This window comes from Arachis ipaensis, chromosome B6 (assembly GCF_059453495.1).
Source record: "Arachis ipaensis isolate K30076 ecotype BB chromosome B6, ASM5945349v1, whole genome shotgun sequence".
Lineage (NCBI taxonomy): Eukaryota > Viridiplantae > Streptophyta > Magnoliopsida > Fabales > Fabaceae > Arachis > Arachis ipaensis.
This window is the reverse complement of record NC_142441.1, coordinates 142833222-142859300: the sequence shown is the minus strand read 5'-3', so window position 1 is coordinate 142859300 and position 26079 is coordinate 142833222. Positions and strand designations below refer to the sequence as shown.

At 35.8% G+C, this 26079-nt stretch overlaps 2 pseudogenes; one reads left to right on the top strand and one right to left on the bottom strand.

Moving 5' to 3' along the window:
* Positions 1 to 3887: 3887 nt before the first annotated feature.
* LOC110263580 (putative mediator of RNA polymerase II transcription subunit 26b) lies at positions 3888 to 25459 on the bottom strand (annotated as a pseudogene).
* LOC148563007 (uncharacterized) lies at positions 20076 to 22306 on the top strand (annotated as a pseudogene).
* Positions 25460 to 26079: the final 620 nt, after the last annotated feature.

The following is a 26079-nucleotide window of genomic DNA, read 5'->3' as shown; positions in this document are numbered from 1 at the left end:
GTGTGGCATTTAACCCCACAAAATGAGTGTTCATAGATATGACAAAATGGTCCAAATGATCATTAAAGGTTTACAATATGATATCAATCAATCTTAACAGCAGATAAGAGAAAATCCCTTCTGTTTCTGGCACCATTCCTACCTCAATATTCATCACACACATGAAATCACTCATGTCAAATTGCCATCAAGAACAAACCAAACTACCAAACCATTCATCATGAAACGCAAAAAACTTAACAGCAAGTTAGATTCTCAATAGCAGGCCAATAACACCATACACAAATAATATGAATGAATGCATTCATCAATTAACCAAACGAATATTAGTGTTTCCTTATTGAGAAAGAAACTGAATGAGCTGAAAGAAAAAAAAGGCTTTTTGCCAATTAGGTAGAAAATATGCATCCATCTCCTGCGTCTCCATGGGGGCTATCATACAAGTTTGTTGCTATAGTCGAATCTGCCCGCCTCATCTGAAGTAAACTCTGGATCTCGCTTTGCTTCAGCTAGATGGGATTTAACGAAGACTTTAACTTCCTATTAGACTGCAACTTAGTCGAGGTAGAAGATGAATGGCTTCTCCTGCTTTCAACTTAAGAATGGACTTAAGAGCTGCTGTAGGGTCTTTAGTCTTAGGATGCTTTCAGGCTCTAACACCGTATAATCTTTAGCAATTAGCACAACGAAATGAGCAGATTAACAACTGAATCGGTGACGAGATGCTGAAGAACTGAATCGAGTAACAGTCTAACAGAGTCGCGCACTATACCTGAACGGCGGAAGGGATGGAGCTGGAGGCGAGCAGTGCTGAAATTGACGGCGACGAGAGGCAGAAGACGACGACAAGGCGATGGCAGGGCTCGCAGACGCAGAGTGGCGGACAGAGGAACTCGCAGCTTCAAGCTCTGGGAGGTGAGGAAGGGGACGTACCGTCGCAGCTTCAAGCTTCCTGCTCCGGTGCTGGATGCGGCGGAAACAACAAACGCCGGCGGCGGAGAGACCATGAAGGAAGAGAGCAAGACCAGAGTTTCAAATCTAAAATTAGGGTTTTTTCCTTAATTTTAGATTTTAATTTAAAATTGTTTAAAACTTTAAATGATTTGGATTAAAAAATCAAACTATAAAATTGATACAATTTGATTTTTTTTTAATAGTTTGGTTTAAAATGGATTTAAAATCTAAAAATCTGGATTATTTTGCAAAGCTGAATGTCACGGTCTTGGACACACTTCAACACTACCGTGCCGGCACTCGGACTTACTCAACCTCTTGAGCTAAGACCAAGTCAGCCTAACCCTCAATACTTAGCAAGAAAGCTAAGAATACAAGAGAAAGGAAACTTTGGTGGAAGAACACTTTATTGCTCAAGTGTGGTTACAAATGATTCACACACACAAACTCTAACTGTCATCCCTATTTATAGCCATCCACTTCCTCAATGGATGGTTAGGATTAAATCTAATCAACGGTCCAAATTAATCATCCAGAACCTTCTTTACAAATATCTATCCTACCATAACTCTCTAAATATTTCTAGATTATTTCATACCACTCTTTATACTTCTATATACATCTATACTTTTCTAGAATACCATATGACCTTCCAGAGTCTTCTAGAATCTTCTAGGGTATTCCGGGACCTTTTAGGACATTCTAGAACGTTTCGGAACCATCTAGAGTATTCTCAAACACTCCATAAAACTATACAAACACTGTTAAATCTAACCTTCTAAAATTTACCGTGACATTTTCCCCCATCTAATGCGCAGACGTCCTCGTCGCGTTCTGTTCATGATAGCGCTCTAGGTGTTCTTGGAATTGCCACAGATCTTCGCGAGTTTCCCAACTAGCTTCGGTTATCGGGAGCCCTTTCCACTTCATCTCTCATTTGAGGCCAATAATAAGAAGATTCAATGAGTGCCAAGGTCCTTTGCTGACCTTGGTGACCAGCCCACTTGGTGTCGTGGCATTCCCTCACTAATTTTCTTCTTAGATTTTCTCATTTAGAGACGTATAGTCTTCTCCCTTTAGTGTAGAGAAGGTCGTTTTCTAACCAAAATCTTTTGGTCTTACCTTCTCTAGCCAACTCCACCAACTTCTTGGCTAATGGATCGTGATGAAACCCTTCCTTGATGATATGCATAATATCTCCTTCAACCATAGAAATGGCCGCTAACTCAGCCTTGTGACTCAGCGTATCTGCTACCACATTAGTCTTGCCTGACTTGTATTCGAATTCGAAATCAAACTCAGTCAAGAAGTCTTGCCACCTAGCTTGTTTGGGGTTTAACTTCTTTTGAGTTTGGAAGTAGCTTGTAGCCACATTGTCTGTCTTGATGATGAAGTGTGAACCAAGCAAGTAGTGACGCCAAGTTCTCAGACAATGCACCACCGCAGTCATCTCCTTCTCTTGGACAGTGTATCGCCTCTCTGTATCATTCAATTTGCGACTCTCAGGCAATAGGATGTCCTTCTTGCATCAGAACTCCTCCAATAGCGTAGTCAGAAGCATCAGTGTGGACTTCAAACACCTTTGAGTAGTCGGGTAGTGCTAGTACTGGTCCTTCTGTGATAGCAGCCTTCAACTCATCAAAAGCCTTTTGACACTCCTTTGACCATTCCCAAGAGTGATTCTTCTTGAGAAGATCAGTTAATGGTGCAGCCTTGGCGGAGTATTCCTTGATAAACCTCTGATAGTAATTAGCCAACCCAAGGAATGACCTATATTCAGTTACCTTGTTTGGAGGTTCCCACTCTTTGATAGCCTTCACTTTTCCTTGATCCATGCAGAGAGTTCCATCTTTAATGATGTGTCCCAAGAAGTGGACTTCGTCCCTTGCAAAGGAACACTTTTCCTTCTTCACATATAGGTTATTCTCTCGCAAGATCTTGAACACGGTTCGTAAGTGTTCTACATGTTCTTCCAAAGTATTGCTATAGACAACAATGTCATCCAAGTATACCACTACAAACCGATCAAGGTAAGGTCGAAAAATCTCGTTCATCAAGGTACAGAAGGTCGCAGGAGCATTGGTCAAGCCAAAAGGCATCACCAACCACTCATATGATCCATACCTCGTGACACACGTGGTCTTAGGTTCATCACCATCAGCAATTCTCACTTGGTGATATCCTGACCTCAAATCTAGCTTTGAGAACCACTTAACTCTACCAAGTTGATCAAACAAATCGGCTATCAAAGGAATGGGGTATTTGTTCTTGATGGTTACCTTGTTAAGTGCTCGATAGTCGATGCATAGTCTCAATGAACCATCATGCTTCTTTTGGAACAAGACTGGTGCGCCATAAGGTGCCTTCGATGGACGGATGAAGCCAGCATCTAGCAAATCCTTGAGTTGCTTCTTCAACTCATCGAGTTCTGGCGGTGCCATCCTATAAGGTGTTGAGGCGGGCGGCTTTGCTCCTAACTCCAATTCAATCTTGTGGTCCACCTTCCTCCTAGGTGGTAGTTGTTTTGGCAACTCGGGAGACATCACATCCTTATTTTCTTCAAGGACTTCCTTGGTTTTGGGAGGAACGTCTTCTCTTTTGGATGTTGACTCCTCTTGTAATAGAGCCAAATATGTAGTCTCTCCATTCTTGAACCCTTTCTTGAGTTGCATGGCAGACAGTATCGGTGGCCCGCCAACTGTAGAGACTGTAGGGACCATGCATGGAGACCCTTTCTCCATAACGCATACTACGTCGTAGTATGGCATAGATATTATATTTGCTTTCCTTTGTAAATCGAGTCCGATGACTATTTTAAAATCGTCCATGGGTGCTACTGAGAAATTCACAAGGCCCTTCCAAGAACCAAGAGTCATCTCAACCCCTTTTGCTACTCCCTTAAGGGGTTCACCCTTGTTATTCATGGGTTTGAACTAGCCATTCTTTTCGGTGATCTTCAACCCAAGCCTCTTTGTTTCATCAGGCGTGATGAAGTTGTGTGTAGCACCAGTGTCGATCATAGCCATGACGGGTTTTTCATTGATAAAGGCTTTGACATACATCAAGCCTTTCTTTTCTATAGTGCTTGCCTCTTTGCCCTTCACAGCATTCGTGTGTTGGATAGATCCAACACACTCAGTTACTTGAGTTTGAGCTTCTCGTTCCTCGGCGATAGATGCCAAAGTCCCTAGCTTGGGACAATCCTTCATTTGGTGTGGTCCCTTGCGCACGAAGCATCCTCCTTTGGGCACGAAAGCTTTTTTCTGTTCTTCGTACTCTTTCTTTGAAGAGTATTTTCCTTCCTTCTTGGTTGAGAAACTCTTTCCCTTGTCTCTCCCACCTTTAGTAGAACTAGGCTTGGAGGATGACTTGGGTTTAGAGTCTCCCCTATGATACTCAATGAGTGATTCGGCCACCACGGTGGCCTCGTCGACATCCTTAACATTCCTTCTTTGTAGTTCTTGCTTTGCCCAAGGTTGGAGTCCATCAATGAAGAAGAACAATGCATCCTCTGATGCTAAGTTGGGAATTTGAAGCGTGAGAGTAGTGAACTCCTTTACGTAGTCGCTAATCGTACTCTTGTGCTTCAACTCCCTCAACTTCTTCCTTGCTTCATAAACCACATTCTTAGGGAAGAATTGTCTTTTCAACTCCCTTTTGAAATCTTCCCATGTGGCTATGTTGCAAGTACCATTTTCCATATCTACGCACTTTCTCCTCCACCACAAAGTAGCATTATCAAAAAGGTAGAGAGATGCAGTGCGTACCTTTATTGCTTCTTCGACCACCCCTTGGCCTTCGAAGTACCTCTCCATTTGCCATAGGAAGTTCTCCACCTCGCGAGCGTCCCTTACGCCCTTGAACTCCTTTGGCTTGGGGAGATCAATCTTTGTCGTCTCCCTTATAATGGTTGGTCGAGATTTTGCCTCCTCGAACCAAACTCAAACTTCCTCAAATAGTTTTAAGGAATTCTCAAGCTTCTCTTTAATTTGGAGCATGCTTTTTTTGAAAGCATCTAGTCCTCCTAACACATGAGCCTCGAGGGTCTCCTTATCATGTTCTATCCTTTGGAAACGCTCATCCATAGAGGATAGAACATTCGCCAACACAGAAACTCTCTCTTCTAGGAAGTTAGAGTCCTTACCTCTAGGCTCACTTGAAGAATGAACATTCTTGCCTCCCCATTGAGAAGGAATAGCATTCCTTCCCCCTTTGAGACTCAATATGCTCTATGGTGATACTAGAAGCCATACCCACAAATCACTTGTGCTCCCTCTCGAACCTTGCTCTGATACCAAATTGTCACGGCCTTGGACACACTCCAACGCTACCGTGCCAACACTCGGACTTACTCAACCTCTTGAGCTAAGACCAAGTCAGTCTAACCCTCAATACTTAGCAAGAAAGCTAAGAATACAAGAGAACACAAGAGAAAGGAAGCTTTGGTGGAAGAACACTTTATTGCTCAAGTGTGGTTACAAATGATTCACACACACACAAACTCTAATTCTCATCCCTATTTATAGCCATCCACTTCCTCAATAGATGGTTAGGATTAAATCTAATCAACGGTCCAGATTAATCATCCAGAACCTTCTTTACAAATATCTATCCTACCACAACTCTCTAAATATTTCTAGATTATTCCATACCACTCTTTATACTTCTATATATATCTACACTCTTCTAGAATACCCTATGACCTTCCAGAGTCTTCTAGAACCTTCTAGGGTATTCCGGGACCTTCTAGGACATTCTAGAACGTTCCGGAACCTTCTAGAGTATTCTCAAACACTCCAGAAAACTATACAAACACTGTTAAATCTAACCTTCTAAAATTTACCGTGACATGAAGCAAGTTCAAATATATGATAACATTAGAGTAAAGTACCAACCCGGTCCCTGTCCATTTTTCAAAATGACAAGACGAGCCTTAACCAAAAACACGTTCCATTACGGTTCCTGACCTTGTACTCCGTCTGCCAACCCGGTCCTTCTGTCAGTTTTCCGGCGAAAACTCGACGGAAATTGCTGACATGTCAGGTTAAAAAATGGACAGGGACCTAATTGTCTCTAAATTTAAATTGGTTAGGGATTTATTTGTCCTTATTATTCTTTAAACAATATTTTTAATTATATTTTTATTCATTATATTAATATTCTTTTTTTAATAAAGAAGTACAAATTAATTAATAAATTATTCAAATTTAAAAATATCATTTATTATGAAACCAAATAAAAGGGTTTGTCTCTAGTGGCAATAAAGATTGAGTGGCTAAGATGGCTAAGATCAAGAAATAAATAAGAATTTGACATGTGGCAGAGTTTGGAGTTGAATGAGTCATGATTTGACCCTAATAAACATGATTGCTAAACACAAAAAAAAAATAGCTACTTTTCAAAAAGATCTTAGTAATACTTAAATTTAAAATGAATAGATAAATATAAACCTGTGATTAAATAAATTAAAATGTGTAATTAATTATTATTTATTATTCTAATTAAATCTTTAATGTATAATTATATATTTATATATATTTTCATGAATTTAATTTTGATACACTGTTAATATAAAATAATTTATACGAACATTTAATAATTATATATTATCATATCAATAAAAATAATTATTTTTTTATTAACTGTAAAAATGATTGTCTAAAAAAAATATAATTAAACAACTATATAAAATATTTTATATTATCAATATAATAAAATTAAATTTAATTTTTATTAATAAATCTTTCTTTTAATATATATTTCACAAGTATGATATATTTAAAAAAAAAAAGATATTTCATCATCATGTCTTTCTTTTATTTTTATATTAATTATTAACTAATGATTAGTCAATTTTCTTGATAATATTCATAACTTTATTTTTTATTTTTATTTAATTTCTTAAGTTACATTATTATTAGTTTAAACATTTTTGCTATTTTCCTAAAAATTTAAATTCAACGCATATTTAGAAATTTTTTCATAATTTTTAAATCAAAATTTTAATTCAATTTGTTAAGTTAAATTGTTATATAAATCATCATAAATTTATTATCCGTATGTGTAAAATTTAAATTCAAAATTTTATTAAAAAATTTATCATAGTTTTTAAATTAAAATTTAAATTTACTTTGTTAAGTTAAAGTATTAGTTAAATCACCATAAATTTATGATCACTGTTTTTTAATTTTTTAAATTATAAAGTTACAAGGTATTAATATTTTTCTCTCTCTTTTACTGTTTTAAATTGTGTACTTTATACGTTAGTTTATAATACAAAATCTATCTACTAATGCTACATACCACATGTCATCTATTTATTGAATGGTCAATTCTTAATCATGTTTGGCCACCATTCTTTTGGCCACCAGAGACTCCCCCTTATTAAAATCCATGCATGGCAAACAAAAATCTATTAGAAATAATCCATACTCGATAAGCTTTCGTGCAAGTACGGATACCTTTGAAGCATGCTTTCTAAGAGAATTAACGGCCTTTCCAATCATAGTTGCGTGGCAAAGTGGCAAAGGTAACTCCAAGAATTAGAGAACTCGCCAAAAAACTAAAGCAAAGAATGATTGAATTCACAAACCTTGAGACAATCAACAGTGAGTTCCATCAGTTGCAGCCTCCTCAGTAATTCAAACAATACTGCATCAGACTGTTTTTACAAGAAAAATAAAATAAGGCCAGCATAAATCAGGATCTCCATAGAACACAAAAATTTAATAAATTATTTTTTATTAATTAAATTGTATTTTACCAAAATATTTTTAATAAAAATTTAATAATTAAATTATTTTTTCTAAGATACCCTTCAATAATTTTTTAATTATTAAATTATGATTTTACTAAAATTTTTGTTAACAATTATTTTTATATTTTACTATTAATTTTTTGATATTAATATATATTATTTTAATATTAAATAAAAAATAATATATATTGATATCGGAAAATAAGAGAAGAGAATGTACATTTTACAAATAGAGAAAAGGAGAGTGTTATTTTAGCATCTCTTAAAAAAAGGAGTGAAATTTTCTCTAAAAATTAATGTTTATTAAAAAAATTCAAGAATTTAAATGTTGAACTAAACAAATTTTTTAATTAAATAGTATTATAATATTCTATTTTTATTAAATTAATTTAATATATATTGTTCTTTGAGATAAAATTTAATAAAAAACTTATTATTGTGAGATTAAATTTAACAAAATATTTTTTTACACAAAAATTAATAACATAATTTTTATTTTATATGGAAGCAAACATAATTTTATAATGAGTGCATAAATCTATATACAATATACATATATACTTTTTAACACTTTTTAAAAATGGTAGTGGGGCCACTTGCGCCCCCCCCCCCCACCCCCCACCCCCCACCCACCCGTCCCTCGTATCCCCAGTGCCGGTTATGGTTTCCGGCTTTGAAATGAGGATTTCGCTGGCCAGCTCCTTGCTTTAGGAGATCATCTAATTCCATTTGTTGTATAGTTCGTTGCCTCTTAACTGCAAGCATCATACAATACTTTCTTGAATCAGTTTACTGTGCTATGAATATCTCAAGTGTCTCAGTTCTAAGCTGAATTCAAGATATAGAAACGGGTTTCAGAAAAGAAATGACAAACCATTTTCGGCTGTTAAAGTTTAGGGAGCAGCAACTTTTGTGTTTTCCGGCCAGCACTTAACTATCAAAATAAAAGTGAGTGATCTCACACCATTAAAAACAATATTGATGACTAATTGATGGTTACAAAACATCAAAATTGCTGCCCCTAGCATTCCTCTTTTCGGCTCCTCCATCTCTTTTCTCCCGAAGATTCTTCTTAGCGGCTTCTATCCTCGCAGCAACTTCCTCTAAGTACTTCGATTTCTGAAGTACAGGAAACTGTTAGAGATGCCTATAATCTGTCAAGTTTTGCAAACTTGTGTAGAGATGTTTTACTTACAGCTTGCTGGTCGACCGGAGGCTTCATTGTGACTGTACCATTCTCTACTTCTTCCCCTGCCTTTGGCTCGACATTGCTTTTTGGCTGCATGCTTGATTTTGGTGGTCTGCCAGGACCAGAATCAGCGGCTACCGGTCTACTTGGCTTCACAGTGGGTTCATTTTGCCCATTTTGTGGAGGATCTGAAAAAAATCCTGATTAAGACATGGGGAATTCGAATACAGAACCGAAGAGTGAATGCTAGATAGTCTAAACATAAGAAATTGCAAAATCAACTCACTTCCGATATCAATCATGCCATCAAAGAACTTTACATCGTCCAGATACGAGACATACAACAAAGGGAAGTAGAAAAATATCAGTTTCTACATAAATCTAAGTTCAAAAAAGGGAGGAAAAAAATATTAGGGACAGGTAAAATACCTGTGAGAGTTCAATTGAACCCGTTGAAGCTACCAAGAAAGCTCCTTCGTCCATAGGAGGTGATGGAAGTCCTTCCTCTTCATAAACAACTGATGGATTTACAGAATCTGGAATGCCTTCTGATCCTATAAACATGTAGTAAATTCAAGCATGAATCAAGGTTCAAAACGCAAAAAAGCATCGGGTATTCGGGATTATCTTGATGGTTGTCACACAAAGCTAGATGAACGTTTGATACCTGCAATAGCTGTGGCCTTGACCCACTCATCTACTATTTCTTTCCAATCTCTGTAAATCAAAGAAAAGATATTGTTACATCAGATAGTTGTTCACTTGTTCGGTATGAAAGTGAATATGTTAAACAGATTCTGCAATTCAACTAGTTCGCTAATACGAATCAAAACAATAATCGCCAACTTCAAAGCATACAAGATGTGAAGTATGAGTCATTTGCCTAAGCATCCCATCGTAGATTGAAAGATAGCATCAAAGTTGAGCATAAGGGACAGTGGGGGTAGACATGGTTTGGATTTTTAAAGATCCAAACAGCGTCCACTTTAAAACTAGTTTTGTAGTTCATGAAATCAAATTAAAACCGGATTAAAGAAAAAAAATCAGTTTCTAAACTGATTCAAAAAACAAAAATCAGTTTTAAGTTAGTTTTAATATTTAAATACGATTTTACATACAAATCGATTTTAAATTTGATTTTTTTTAATTCAAATTTAAAATTCAATTTTAAAATAAATTTTTTAAACAAAAAATACAATTTTAAAACTAATTTTTAAAAATTTAATTTCTAAACCATTATTTTTTTCTACTAAAAATCCAATTTTAGAATTGATTTGCTTATTTATAAACGTAATAACAATAACTAATTTATATAATATTTAATTATTCTTAAAATATCAAAAAGAATGACATAAGACATTCAAAATGAACATTCTGTTAACATAAAACATTCAAACTGATAATATAATATACTCAACAATCTCTGTGTGGAAAATTGATGCAGCCACTAACAAAAGGTTGATTAGGTCAGTTTCGGATACAAAAATAAAGTCAGCAGTTTTTTTTATCAACTCCTTTTCAGCTTCTATGGATAACAAATTTATAGCTAAATTCTTTCAATATTTTTGGGGGACAATTAAAAATGATGTGATTAAAATGGTCTGAAATTTGTTTTTTAGAGATAAAATTTTTAAAGCTTTTAATCATGTTTATATCTATCTTATTTCCAAAGTTGATAATGCTATTAGCTCTATGAAGTATATTTGACCTATAAATTTTAATAGTATTTTTTATAAAATTATCTCTAAAATCTTAGTACACCGAATATAACACAGTCATGAATATAGTGATTAATAACAATTAAAGTATTTTTGTTAAAGGGCGACTAATTAGTGATAATGCTCTTATTGCTCATGAGTTTATGCATTTTCTAAAAAATAAGAGATATGGTGACTGTGACCTAGCTCTAAAGCTCGATATGAGTAAGACTTATGATAGAGTCAAATGATCTTTTGTTTGGGAAATGATAAAAAAAGTTGAGTTTTGCGACAATGACTTGATTGGATGAAGGAATGTGTGACAACAGTTTCTTACTCTGTTACTGTGGATGATCAACCACATGGTTATTTTAAACCATGTGGAGGGTGTGTCAAAGCGACCCTTTTTATTTATTTATTTCTATTTTGTGCAGATAGTCTCTCCCATATGCTCCATAGAGGTAAATAGAGACAAGATTTTTCTAGTTTGAGATTGAATCATAGATGTCCTAGAATTACTCATATATTCTTTGTAGATGATTTAATTTTATTTAGCAAAACTACAATCATTGCCAAGACTTACTAAGTATCTTACAGACTTACCAGAGTATAAGTGGCCAAGTAGTTAATCTAGACAAGTTATTTGTTTTTTTTTTCAACAGAAATACACCGCTTCAAATCCGAAACCAATTTGCTAATCTTCTTATGGTTCCGCATATTGGGAATCAAAATAAGTATTTTGGATTACCATCAATTGTTCAGTGGTCTAAGAGAACTACTTTCAACTATATTAAAGACAAAGTCTGTGAGAAACTCCAACCATGAAAACGAGCTCTACTTTCTCCTAATAGTAGAGAGATTTTGATAAAAGTAGTAGTTACAATAATTTTCATTTATACTGTGAATTGTTTTCAATTGCTTGATACTTTACTAGAGGAGTTATACTGCATTATCTTACAATTTTAATGGAAACAAAAATATAAAAAACGTAAGATACAATGAATAAGTTGGCAGATTACATGTAGACCTAAAAATTAAAGAAAATTAAATTTTAAGAACCTAAAGACTTTCAATCTTACAATACACTAAACCGGCTGCTTAATAAAATCTACAAAAATAAATACTACAAATTTACAAATTTTCTAGAGTAGAGACACTTAGACAGATTGAATCGGACATAGTATTTTTGGTAAGAAAGAGAATAACAGATTATAAAATTAAAAAAGTTATTTTCCCATTCAATTACATCTGAGCTTGATCTTTGTAAGATTTTTTTCAAATTTACCCTGTATATAATCCCTAGTGGATCGTTTATTACATTGATGAAATATTTTCTTGGATTAAAAAAAAGAAAAAATCCCTGTGTGGCATTTAACCCCACAAAATGAGTGTTCATAGATATGACAAAATGGTCCAAATGATCATTAAAGGTTTACAATATGATATCAATCAATCTTAACAGCAGATAAGAGAAAATCCCTTCTGTTTCTGACACCATTCCTACCTCAATATTCATCACACACATGAAATCACTCATGTCAAATTGCCATCAAGAACAAACCAAACTACGAAACCATTCATCATGAAACGCAAAAAACTTAACAGCAAGTTAGATTCTCAATAGCAGGCCAATAACACCATACACAAATAATATGAATGAATGCATTCATCAATTAACCAAACGAATATTAGTGTTTCCTTCTTGAGAAAGAAACTGAATGAGCTGAAAGAAAAAAGGCTTTTTGCCAATTAGGTAGAAAATATGCATCCATCTCCTGCGTCTCCATGGGGGCTATCATACAAGTTTGTTGCTATAGTCGAATCTGCCCGCCTCATCTGAAGTAAACTCTGGATCTCGCTTTGCTTTAGCTAGATGGGATTTAACGAAGACTTTAACTTCCTATTAGACTGCAACTTAGTCGAGGTAGAAGATGACTGGCTTCTCCTGCTTTCAACTTAAGAATGGACTTAAGAGCTGCTGTAGGGTCTTTAGTCTTAGGATGCTTTCAGGCTCTAACACCGTATAATCTTTAACAATTAGCACAACGAAATGAGCAGAGTAACAACTGAATCGGTGACGAGATGCTGAAGAACTGAATCGAGTAACAGTCTAACAGAGTCGCATACTATACCTGAACGGCGGAAGGGATGGAGCTGGAGGCGAGCAGTGCTGAAATTGACGGCGACGAGAGGCAGAAGACGACGACAAGGCGATGGCAGGGCTCGCAGACGCAGAGTGGCGGACAGAGGAACTCGCAGCTTCAAGCTCTGGGAGATGAGGAAGGGGACGTACCGTCGCAGCTTCAAGCTTCCTGCTCCGGTGCTGGATGCGGTGGAAACAACAAACGCCGGCGGCGGAGAGACCATGAAGGAAGAGAGCAAGACCAGAGTTTCAAATCTAAAATTAGGATTTTTTCCTTAATTTTAGATTTTAATTTAAAATTGTTTAAAACTTTAAATGATTTAGATTAAAAAATCAAACTATAAAGTTGATACGATTTGATTTTTTTTTAATAGTTTGGTTTAAAATGGATTTAAAATCTAAAAATCTGGATTATTTTGCAAAGCTGAATGTCACGGTCTTGGACACACTCCAACACTACCGTGCCGGCACTCGGACTTACTCAACCTCTTGAGCTAAGACCAAGTCAGCCTAACCCTCAATACTTAGCAAGAAAGCTAAGAATACAAGAGAAAGGAAACTTTGGTGGAAGAACACTTTATTGCTCAAGTGTGGTTACAAATGATTCACACACATAAACTCTAACTCTCATCCCTATTTATAGCCATCCACTTCTTCAATGGATGGTTAGGATTAAATCTAATCAACGGTCCAAATTAATCATCCAGAACCTTCTTTACAAATATCTATCCTACTACAACTCTAAATATTTCTAGATTATTCCATACCACTCTTTATACTTCTATATACATCTACACTCTGCTAGAATACCCTATGACCTTCCAGAGTCTTCTAGAACCTTCTAGGGTATTTCGGGACCTTCTAGGACATTCTAGAACGTTCCGGAACCATCTAGAGTATTCTCAAACACTCCATAAAACTATACAAACACTGTTAAATCTAACCTTCTAAAATTTACCGTGACATTCTCCCCCATCTAATGCGCAGACGTTCTCGTCGCGTTCTGTTCATGATAGCGCTCTAGGTGTTCTTGGAATTGCCACAGATCTTCGCGAGTTTCCCAACTAGCTTCGGTTATCGGGAGCCCTTTCCACTTCATCTCTCATTTGAGGCCAATAATAAGAAGATTCAATGAGTGCCAAGGTCCTTTGCTGACCTTGGTGACCAGCCCACTTGGTGTCGTGGCATTCCCTCACTAATTTTCTTCTTAGATTTTCTCATTTAGGGACGTATAGTCTTCTCCCTTTAGTGTAGAGAAGGTCGTTTTCTAACCAAAATCTTTTGGTCTTACCTTCTCTAGCCAACTCCACCAACTTCTTGGCTAATGGATCGTGATGAAACCCTTCCTTGATGATATGCATAATATCTCCTTCAACCATAGAAATGGCCGCTAACTCAGCCTTGCGACTCAGCGTATCTGCTACCACATTAGTCTTGCCTGACTTGTATTCGAATTCGAAATCAAACTCAGTCAAGAAGTCTTGCCACCTAGCTTGTTTGGGGTTTAACTTCTTTTGAGTTTGGAAGTAGCTTGTAGCCACATTGTCTGTCTTGATGATGAAGTGTGAACCAAGCAAGTAGTGACGCCAAGTTCTCAGACAATGCACCACCGCAGTCATCTCCTTCTCTTGGACAGTGTATCGCCTCTCTGTATCATTCAACTTGCGACTCTCAGGAAATAGGATGTCCTTCTTGCATCAGAACTCCTCCAATAGCGTAGTCAGAAGCATCAGTGTGGACTTCAAACACCTTTGAGTAGTCGGGTAGTGCTAGTACTGGTCCTTCTGTGATAGCAGCCTTCAACTCATCAAAAGCCTTTTGACACTCCTTTGACCATTCCCAAGAGTGATTCTTCTTGAGAAGATCAGTTAATGGTGCAGCCTTGGCGGAGTATTCCTTGATAAACCTCTGATAGTAATTAGCCAACCCAAGGAATGACCTATAATCAGTTACCTTGTTTGGAGGTTCCCACTCTTTGATAGCCTTCACTTTTCCTTGATCCATGCAGAGAGTTCCATCTTTAATGATGTGTCCCAAGAAGTGGACTTCGTCCCTTGCAAAGGAACACTTTTCCTTCTTCACATATAGGTTATTCTCTCGCAAGATCTTGAACACGGTTCGTAAGTGTTCTACATGTTCCTCCAAAGTATTGCTATAGACAACAATGTCATCCAAGTATACCACTACAAACCGATCAAGGTAAGGTCGAAAAATCTCGTTCATCAAGGTACAGAAGGTCGCAGGAGCATTGGTCAAGCCAAAAGGCATCACCAACCACTCATACGATCCATACCTCGTGACACACGTGGTCTTAGGTTCATCACCATCAGCAATTCTCACTTGGTGATATCCTGACCTCAAATCTAGCTTTGAGAACCACTTAACTCTACCAAGTTGATCAAACAAATCGGCTATCAAAGGAATGGGGTATTTGTTCTTGATGGTTACCTTGTTAAGTGCTCGATAGTCGATGCATAGTCTCAATGAACCATCATGCTTCTTTTGGAACAAGACTGGTGCGCCATAAGGTGCCTTCGATGGACGGATGAAGCCAGCATCTAGCAAATCCTTGAGTTTCTTCTTCAACTCATCGAGTTCTGGCGGTGCCATCCTATAAGGTGTTGAGGCGGGCGGCTTTGCTCCTAACTCCAATTCAATCTTGTGGTCCATCTTCCTCCTAGGTGGTAGTTGTTTTGGCAACTCGGGAGACATCACATCCTTATTTTCTTCAAGGACTTCCTTGGTTTTGGGAGGAATGTCTTCTCTTTTGGATGTTGACTCCTTTTGTAATAGAGCCAAATATGTAGTCTCTCCCTTCTTGAACCCTTTCTTGAGTTGCATGGCAGACAGTATCGGTGGCCCGCCAACTGTAGAGACTGTAGGGACCATGCATGGAGACCCTTTCTCCATAACGCATACTACGTCGTAGTATGGCATAGGTATTATATTTGCTTTCCTTTGCAAATCGAGTCCGATGACTATTTTAAAATCGTCCATGGGTGCTACTGAGAAATTCACAAGGCCCTTCCAAGAAGCAAGAGTCATCTCAACCCCTTTTGCTACTCCCTTAAGGGGTTCACCCTTGGTATTCATGGGTTTGAACTAGCCATTCTTTTCGGTGATCTTCAACCCAAGCCTCTTTGTTTCATCAGGCGTGATGAAGTTGTGTGTAGCACCAGTGTCGATCATAGCCATGACGGGTTTTTCATTGATAAAGGCTTTGACATACATCAAGCCTTTCTTTTCTATAGTGCTTGCCTCTTTGCCCTTCACAGCATTCGTGTGTTGGATAGATCCAACACACTCAGTTACTTGAGTTTGAGCTTCTCGTTCCTCGGCGATAGATGCCAAAGTCCCTAGCTTGGGACAATCCTTCATTTGGTGTGGTCCCTTGCGCACGAAGCATCCTCCTTTGGGCACGAAAGCTTTTTTCTGTTCTTCGTACTCTTTCTTTGAAGAGTATTTTCCTTCCTTCTTGGTTGAGAAACTCTTTCCCTTGTCTCTCCCACCTTTAGTAGAACTAGGCTTGGAGGATGACTTGGGTTTAGAGTCTCCCCTATGATACTCAATGAGTGATTCGGCCACCACGATGGCCTCATCGACATCCTTAACATTCCTTCTTTGTAGTTCTTGCTTTGCCCAAGGTTGGAGTCCATCAATGAAGAAGAACAATGCATCCTCTGATGCTAAGTTGGGAATTTGAAGCGTGAGAGTAGTGAACTCCTTTACGTAGTCGCTAATCGTACTCTTGTGCTTTAACTCCCTCAACTTCTTCCTTGCTTCATAAACCACATTCTCAGGGAAGAATTGTCTTTTCAACTCCCTTTTGAAATCTTCCCATGTGGCTATGTTGCAAGTACCATTTTTCATATCTACGCACTTTCTCCTCCACCACAAAGTAGCATTATCAGAAAGGTAGAGAGATGCAGTGCGTACCTTTATTGCTTCTTCGATCACCCCTTGGCCTTCGAAGTACCTCTCCATTTGCCATAGGAAGTTCTCCACCTCGCGAGCGTCCCTTACGCCCTTGAACTCCTTTGGCTTGGGGAGATCAATCTTTGTCGTCTCCCTTATAATGGTTGGTCGAGATTTTGCCTCCTCGAACCAAACTCGAACTTCCTCAAATAGTTTTAAAGAATTCTCAAGCTTCTCTTTAATTTGGAGCATGCTTTCTTTGAAAGCATCTAGTCCTCCTAACACGTGAGCCTCGAGGGTCTCCTTATCATGTTCTATCCTTTGGAAATACTCATCCATAGAGGATAGAACATTTTCCAACACAGAAACTCTCTCTTCTAGGAAGTTAGAGTCCTTACCTCTAGGCTCACTTGAAGAACGAACCTTCTTGCCTCCCCATTGAGAAGGAATAGCATTCCTTCCCCTTTGAGACTCAATATGCTCTATGGTGATACTAGAAGCCATACCCACAAATCACTTGTGCTCCCTCTCGAACCTTGCTCTGATACCAAATTGTCACGGCCTTGGACACACTCCAACGCTACCGTGCCGGCACTCGGACTTACTCAACCTCTTGAACTAAGACCAAGTCAGTCTAACCCTCAATACTTAGCAAGAAAGCTAAGAATACAAGAGAACACAAGAGAAAGGAAGCTTTGGTGGAAGAACACTTTATTGCTCAAGTGTGGTTACAAATAATTCACACACACACAAACTCTAACTCTCATCCCTATTTATAGCCATCCACTTCCTCAATAGATGGTTAGGATTAAATCTAATCAACGGTCCAGATTAATCATCCAGAACCTTCTTTACAAATATCTATCCTACCACAACTCTCTAAATATTTCTAGATTATTCCATACCACTCTTTATACTTCTATATACATTTACACTCTTCTAGAATACCCTATGACCTTCCAGAGTCTTCTAGAACCTTCTAGGGTATTCCGGGACCTTCTAGGACATTCTAGAACGTTCTGGAACCATCTACAGTATTCTCAAACACTCCAGAAAACTATACAAACACTGTTAAATCTAACCTTCTAAAATTTACCGTGACATGAAGCAGGTTCAAATATATGATAACATTAGAGTAAAGTACCAACCCGGTCCCTGTCCATTTTTCAAAATGACAAGACGAGCCTTAACCAAAAACACGTTCCATTACGGTTCCTGACCTTGTACTCCGTCTGCCAACCCGGTCCTTCTGTCAGTTTTCCGGCGAAAACTCGACGGAAATTGCTGACATGTCAGGTTAAAAAATGGAAAGGGACCTAATTGTCTCTAAATTTAAATTGGTTATGGATTTATTTGTCCTTATTATTCTTTAAACAATATTTTTAATTATATTTTTATTCATTATATTAATATTTTTTTTTTAATAAAGAAGTACAAATTAATTAATAAATTATTCAAATTTAAAATATCATTTATTATGAAACCAAATAAAAGGGTTTGTCTCTAGTGGCAATAAAGATTGAGTGGCTAAGATGGCTAAGATCAAGAAATAAATAAGAATTTGACATGTGGCAGAGTTTGGAGTTGAATGAATCATGATTTCATTGATTTGACCCTAATAAACATGATTGCTAAACACCAAAAAAAAAATAGCTACTTTTCAAAAAGATCTTAGTAATACTTAAATTTAAAATGAATAGATAAACATAAACCTGTGATTAAATAAATTAAAATGTGTAATTAATTATTATTTATTATTCTAATTAAATCTTTAATGTATAATTATATATTTATATATATTTTCATGAATTTAATTTTGATACACTGTTAATATAAAATAATTTATACGAACATTTAATAATTATATATTATCATATCAATAAAAATAATTATTTTTTTTATTAACTGTAAAAATGATTGTCTAAAAAAAATATAATTAAACAACTATATAAAATATTTTATATTATCAATATAACAAAATTAAATTTAATTTTTATTAATAAATCTTTCTTTTAATATATATTTCACAAGTATGATATATTTAAAAAAAAAAGATATTTCATCATCATGTCTTTCTTTTATTTTTATATTAATTATTAACTAATGATTAGTCAATTTCCTTGATAATATTCATAACTTTATTTTTTATTTTTATTTAATTTCTTAAGTTACATTATTATTAGTTTAAACATTTTTGCTATTTTCCTAAAAATTTAAATTCAACGCATATTTAGAAATTTTTTCATAATTTTTAAATCAAAATTTTAATTCAATTTGTTAAGTTAAATTGTTATATAAATCATCATAAATTTATTATCCGTATGTGTAAAATTTAAATTCAAAATTTTATTAAAAATTTTATCATAGCTTTTAAATTAAAATTTAAATTTACTTTGTTAAGTTAAAGTATTAGTTAAATCACCATAAATTTATGATCACTGTTTTTTAATTTTTTAAATTATAAAGTTACAAGGTGTTAATATTTTCCTCTCTTTTTTACTGTTTTAAATTGTGTACTTTATACGTTAGTTTATAATACAAAATCTATCTACTAATGCTACATACCACATGTCATCTATTTATTGAATGGTCAATTCTTAGTCATGTTTGGCCACCATTCTTTTGGCCACCAGAGACTCCCCCTTATTAAAATCCATGCATGGCAAACAAAAATCTATTAGAAATAATCCATACTCGATAAGCTTTCGTGCAAGTACGGATATCCTTTGAAGCATGCTTTCTAAGAGAATTAACGGCCTTTCCAATCATAGTTGCGTGGCAAAGGTAACTCCAAGAATTAGAGAACTCGCCAAAAAACTAAAGCAAAGAATGATTGAATTCACAAACCTTGAGACAATCAACAGTGAGTTCCATCAGTTGCAGCCTCCTCAGTGATTCAAACAATACTGCAGTTTTTACAAGAAAAATAAAATAAGGCCAGCATAAATCAGGGATCTCCATAGAACACAAAAAGAACCTTAAAACACTTCTCGATAATAAACAACATCACCACAAAAAAGTCAAAAGACTTCAAAAATCTCTTCAAACATCAAAATCACTATTAATGTATGAATATTACTGGTACTCTCAAGTACTCTCTCTTTTATTGGATTTTATTGGGTATTGTATGACATTAGTTGATCACAACTGTATAATGGAATATGAAGAGATAGCTAGTATAATTTTTATTTTTTCTTTTTTCTTTTTTCTTTCTTTTTGGCTATATATAGCTGTATCTTTTATCTCTGTAATTAAGCAATTTTTTACTAATGCAAAAGACACATTTCTCTCTTCTTTAGAAGCTTTTCACTAAGAAATCTGCAGCTCTGAACGGATTTCATCATGGTGCGGTGAGCGTGGAAGAGTGCAAATATTGTTAAGCAAGGATTGTGAACTTTACCCCTTCCTTCTGCAACATCCATGGCAGATCGAGAAGCTGGAGTAGATAATCCAGAAAATTTGCAACGACAAATATTTTCAGTGAGTGATTTACAAAATCTCACAAAATTGATGAATCAACTTGCCAGCCTTCAAACGCAAGTAAGAAGATCAACATTGAACCCGATTCAAGACCAGACAAGTCCCTTCTACCTCCATCCAAATGAAAGTCCAGGTTTATCACTAACTCAAACTCCTCTTACAACTCGAAATTATCACTCATGGGCGAGATCGGTTTGGCTATCCATCAAATTGAAGAACAAGTTGGGATTCATTGATGAAAGCATTCTGAAACCTGAAAAAACTGACTCAACCTATGAAGCTTGGGACAGATGCAACACATTTGTACTATCGTGGTTGCATTCTTCCCTAAGCACAGAGATTCTTCAGAGCGTTCTTTGGTGTAACGTGACCTCGAAACTCTAGAACGATCTCAAGCACAGATTCTATGAAGGTGATTTATTTCGGATAGCTGATCTTCAAGAAGAGATGTTTGCGATGAAGCAGGGAGATCTATCCATCACTGCATATTTCACTAAACTTAAGAGAATTTGGGAAGAACTTGATGAGTTCAAACCAATTCCATCCTGTGCCTGTGGAGCATCATGCTCATGTGGACTGAAGATCATCAGAGAATATAGAGACCAAGAACATGCTGTTAGAATTTTGAGAGGGTTAAATGAGTAGTATACAACAGTAAAATCACAGATTATGTTGATGGTGCCACTGCCCAGTGTGAATTCCATCTATTTTTTACTTTTGCAACAAGAAAGACAATTAAGCAACTCAGATTAAAGTGAAGAAAGGATGCTAGTTAATGTTGTCAATATTGGAGGAACTGGTAATAAAAACAATAGAGGATTTGGTATGACCTTGAATGCAAATTCTGGTATCATAAATCGAGGTGGCAGAGGCGGACGTGGCCGAGGCCGAGGCAGAGTTAGTAGTGGAAGAGGAATGATGAGAAGTTGTTCTTATTGTGGAAAGGCTGGACACACCATAGAGACTTGCTACCATAAGTATAGATTTCCTCCTCATTTGCAAAAGAAATTTGGAGTAGAAAATGTAAACAATATGATTGTTGCTGAAAAAACATGTGGAGATGGCAACGTAACTGATGTGCGTTCAACTCAAGAGGAGAATAATAAAAGCCTAGACAACTTATTTTTCGAAGATCAAAAACAAGCATTGATTTCTCTATTCCAACAACATAAAGGTGATCCTGCTCATAGTTCTCTTCAAACACAAGTCATAAACACAGTGATAGCTCTTTCAGTAGGTATACACCATATTTTATCAGTTTCCCACATTCCTTTGCACACACATGACTGGATAATTGACACTGGTGCCACTGCACATGTTACTTTTTCTCTTGATACTTTTCACTCTCATCACATAATAGATCCTGTGTTAATCAAATGTCCAAATGAAACTGAGACCACAGCAACAATTAGTGGAACTATAATTTTAACCCGTGATTTTTACCTTACAAATGTGTTATATGTGCCCTCTTTCAATTTTAATCTCATATCTGTGTCTGAAGCAACTGATTTTTTACCTTGTCAATTTTTATTTAACAATACACACTGTGAGATACAGGACAACCTTTCCTTGAAGATGATTGGTCATGCTAGACAAAGAGGTGGCTTGTATATCTTCAATACAGATGCAACTTATGTCAACTTAGGAGCAAAGAATAGAGAACTAGTCAACACCAGCAATTCAGTTAGTGTTGCTGCTGTTACAGACACTATAAATCATGAAACTTGGCATTGTAGGTTAGGACATGTCTCAATTGATAGGTTACAAGAAATGAAAAAGAGTTATCATTTTATTGTATGTCCATTAAAAGATGAACCTTGTGAACCATGTCATTATAAAAAACAAAGAAGATTGCCTTTTCATTTGAGTCAAACAAAATCTGTCAATTTATTTGATTTAGTGCACATGGATATTTGGGGACCTATTTCTACTCCATCTTTTGCTGGTCATAAATATTTTTTAACAATAGTAAAAGATAAAAGCAAGTTCACTTGGCTATTTTTTATGAAAAATAAAAGTGAAACTTCTTTTTTTATTCAACAATTTGTGCAACTAATTGAAATTCAATTTCAAACAAAAATAAAAAATATCAGAACTGATAATGGAGCTGAATTCATCGTGAATTCTTTTTATGAAAAACAGGGAATAATTCATCAGACTTCATGTGTTGAGACACCTCAACAAAATAGAGTTGTAGAACGAAAACATCAAGATATTTTAAATATTGCTAGAGCACTCATTTTTAAGGCTCATCTTCCTAAATTTTTTTGGAGACATGCTGCATCTCATGCTGTACATATTTTCAATAGAGTGCCTAGTTCATCTATTAATAATAAAAGTCCTTATCAGATTCTTTTTGGTAAAATGCCAAACATTCAACACTTCAAAATCTTTGGATGTCTTGCATTTGCTTCAACTTTAGTTGCAAATAGAAAGAAATTGGATAAAAAAGGAAGAAAATGCATTTTTCTTGGCTTTAAAACAGGAACAAAAGGATATCATAAATAACAAACAATTTTTCATATCTAGAAATGTAATTTTTTATAAAAAATTCTTTCCATATATGGATAATCAAGTTTCTCATCAATTTGAATATGTTTCCAATTCTAATAAAGACACTAAACCTACATTACATAATCATGATCCTATAGATGTCTTTGATAGCAGCACATTATCTTCCCATACCTTAGATTTACATCCCATTCAACATACATTGCCAAATACTCCTTCCAACACTATTGATGTTCAACCACAACCAACCTTACCCATGTCTTTGAGTTTACCAGGAGCACCAGCATTATGTACTACACCATCATATGATGAAAATCCATCTAATTCCCAACCCACTCATATTAATCTACCTCCTTCACTAAGAAGATCTCTTAGAGAAAGACACAAGCTAAGTTACCTTGATAATTATGAATGTATGCAAACCACTGTCTCTGATAACATGATCCAATCATCAATCACAAAAAGATATCCTCTTTTCAATTATTTGAGTTACAATTCCCTGTCACAATCACACAAAGCACTTTCCATTACAATTTCTACAAATCCAGAGCCAAGGAACTATGAGCAGGCTATTTTGAGTGATTGTTGGCAGAAAGCAATCAAAGCTGAGCTTCAAGCATTGGAGGAAAGCAAGACCTGAAAACTTACTACTCTACCGAAAGGGAAGCATGCAATCGGATGTAAATGGGTTTTTAAAACCAAGTATAACTCTAATGGTACTATAGAGAGACACAAAGCAAGGCTTGTGGCCAAGGGCTTCACTCAAATACAAGGGTATGACTATTTTGATACTTTTAGTCCTGTAATCAAAATGACTACCCTTCATGTACTCTTAGCAATTGCAGCCAGTAAGAACTGGTTTATTCATCAATTAGATGTGACCACTGCTTTTCTTCATGGTGATCTACTTGAAGAAGTCTATATGAAGTTGCCCCCTGGTTTAAATGCACAGTCAGGAATGGTTTGCAAGCTAGAACGATCCTTATATGGCCTTAAGCAAGCAAGTCGCCAGTGGAACTCCAAGTTATACTCTGTCTTGATTGCTTCAGGTTACTCACAATCAAAGGCAGATCATTCTCTTTTCACCAAATCTTCTCCAATAGGTTTCACTTCTATTCTTGTTTATGTGGATGATTTAGTTCTAGCGGGAGATGACATAGAAGAGATCCAACGTGTGAAGATGAAATTCAACACTTTGTTCAAAATCAAAGATTTAGGCGAACTAAAATTTTTCTTGGGCATGGAAGTTGCAAGGAGCAAAAGGGGAATAGCTTTATATCAAAAGAAGTATACTCTTGATCTCCTAAAAGAGTATGGATTATTAGATTCAAAACCAGCCAACACACCTATGAATTATTCAATTCATCTCTCAAAGTCATCAAGAACATTGTTGGATGATGCTAAGCCATATAGAAGACTCGTTGGAATGTTGATATACCTCACTAATACCAGGCCTGACATAAGCTTTGCTGTTAGCAAGTTAAGTCAATTTTTAGATTGTTCTACAGATGAGCACTTCAAAGCAGCTTTACATGTGTTGAAATACTTGAAAGGAGCTCCTAGAAAAGGATTACTTTTTGAGTCTGTTTGTGACTTGTCCCTCCGTGGTTTTTCAGATTCTGATTGAGGTACATGTCCGGATACCCGAAGATCAGTGTCTGGATATTGCTTCTTTCTTGGAAGATCTTTGGTGTCCTGGAAAATTAAAAAACAGCAAATAGTTGCTCGATCATCTTCGGAGGCAGAGTATCGAGCAATGGCTCTTGCAACTTGTGAAGAAATTTGGCTGATGTACATCTTGAATGACTTCAAAATCAAGTTACCAGGTCCTATGACACTATTTTGTGACAACCAATCTGCTAGATATATTGCGGCTAACCCAATGTTTCATGAAAGGACAAAACACATTGACATTGATTGTCACAAAGTTAGAGAAAAAGTTCAAGACGGTTCTTTAAAACTCATGCCAATTCCATCAAGAAAACAACTTGCTGATATTCTTACAAAGGCACTTCCACCAGGTCCTTTTGAAGAGTTATGTAGTAAGCTTGGAATGTATAATTTGTAGCTCAAGGAAGGCTATTAATGTATGAATATTATTGGTACTCCCAAGTACTCTCGGTTTTATTGGGTATTGTGTGACATTAGTTGATTACAGCTGTATAATGGAATATGAAGAGATAGCTAATATAATTTTTATTTTTTTTTTCTTTCTTTTTGGCTATATATAGCTGTATCTTTTATCTCTGTAATTAAGCAATTTTTCACTAATACAAAAGACACATTTCTATCTTCTTTAGCTTGCTTTTCACTAAGAAATCTGTAGCTCTGAACGGATTTCATCAATCACATCACAAAGGAGCAAGAACTGATAACCAAACAAAAGAATGATAAGAGGAACTAGCAAGAAACACCTCTTCTTGACGGTTATGGAGAATGTCTCTGATCCTCAAGACTCACCAACAAGCTGAGAATGTTCTTCCATTTCATCTGCCAATGCCTCAGTTTTACCAAAATTATAATTGCTAAAAACCTTATTTACATCCATGTTACCATGATCATCAATATCATCCCTTGAGCTACTCACCTTATTTTTCTTGCTTGCCCCAGTTTCAAACTCAACCTTGTCACCCACACACTTTGTTTGCTTGCAAGAGAAGAGCATCTCAGCAATCCTATCTCTTCTCAGCCTGAACTCCTTGGGGCCAATCAGAAACCGCCACCATAATGGTATGTTCAATTATCTCAAATATATCAGAAGAAGCCGAACAAAAGCTGAAGTAACTCCTCCATTGATCCAATAACTTCTTCATGTTCATTCCCAAACCAAACCCCCTCAAAGACTTCAATTCAGATTTCAGCAATAGGACAGCAAAAATACGTCACCAATGTCAACAAAAATAGATAATTATCTTCTTCTTTTTCTCCCAATTTTTTCTCTCGGTCTGATCTTTAAATGAAGTTTTTGGTGAGTAAAGATTTTCTTCAACAACAATGAATGCTTAAACTTTATAAATTTATTAACTTTTGGTTAATGACGGTGTGCCTTTGATTTGGCAAGAATGCAAGATTTGATTGTATTGGATTTTAATTGGCAATCAAAAGCAAAAATAAAAACCAAAGTCGTTGTTATATACATATACATATACATATATTGACTATATGATGGCAACTATAAAGACCAAAGTCGTTTTCGTGTGTCTCTCTTGTTGTTTCAGGTTTTTCTGGTGTTACAGACCGAAACCTCAACAGAATGAAATAAAATATACCATTATTAGTATGTTGTTGACTTGTTGAATTACAAAATAAAAAAAAATTATACTAAAAAATTGAGTTAATGAATAAATGATAATTAAAATAATAAATTTTAATAATTTTTTAATATTTTTTATTAAATATATTATTAAATATAAAAAATAGCCAGTTACCAAAT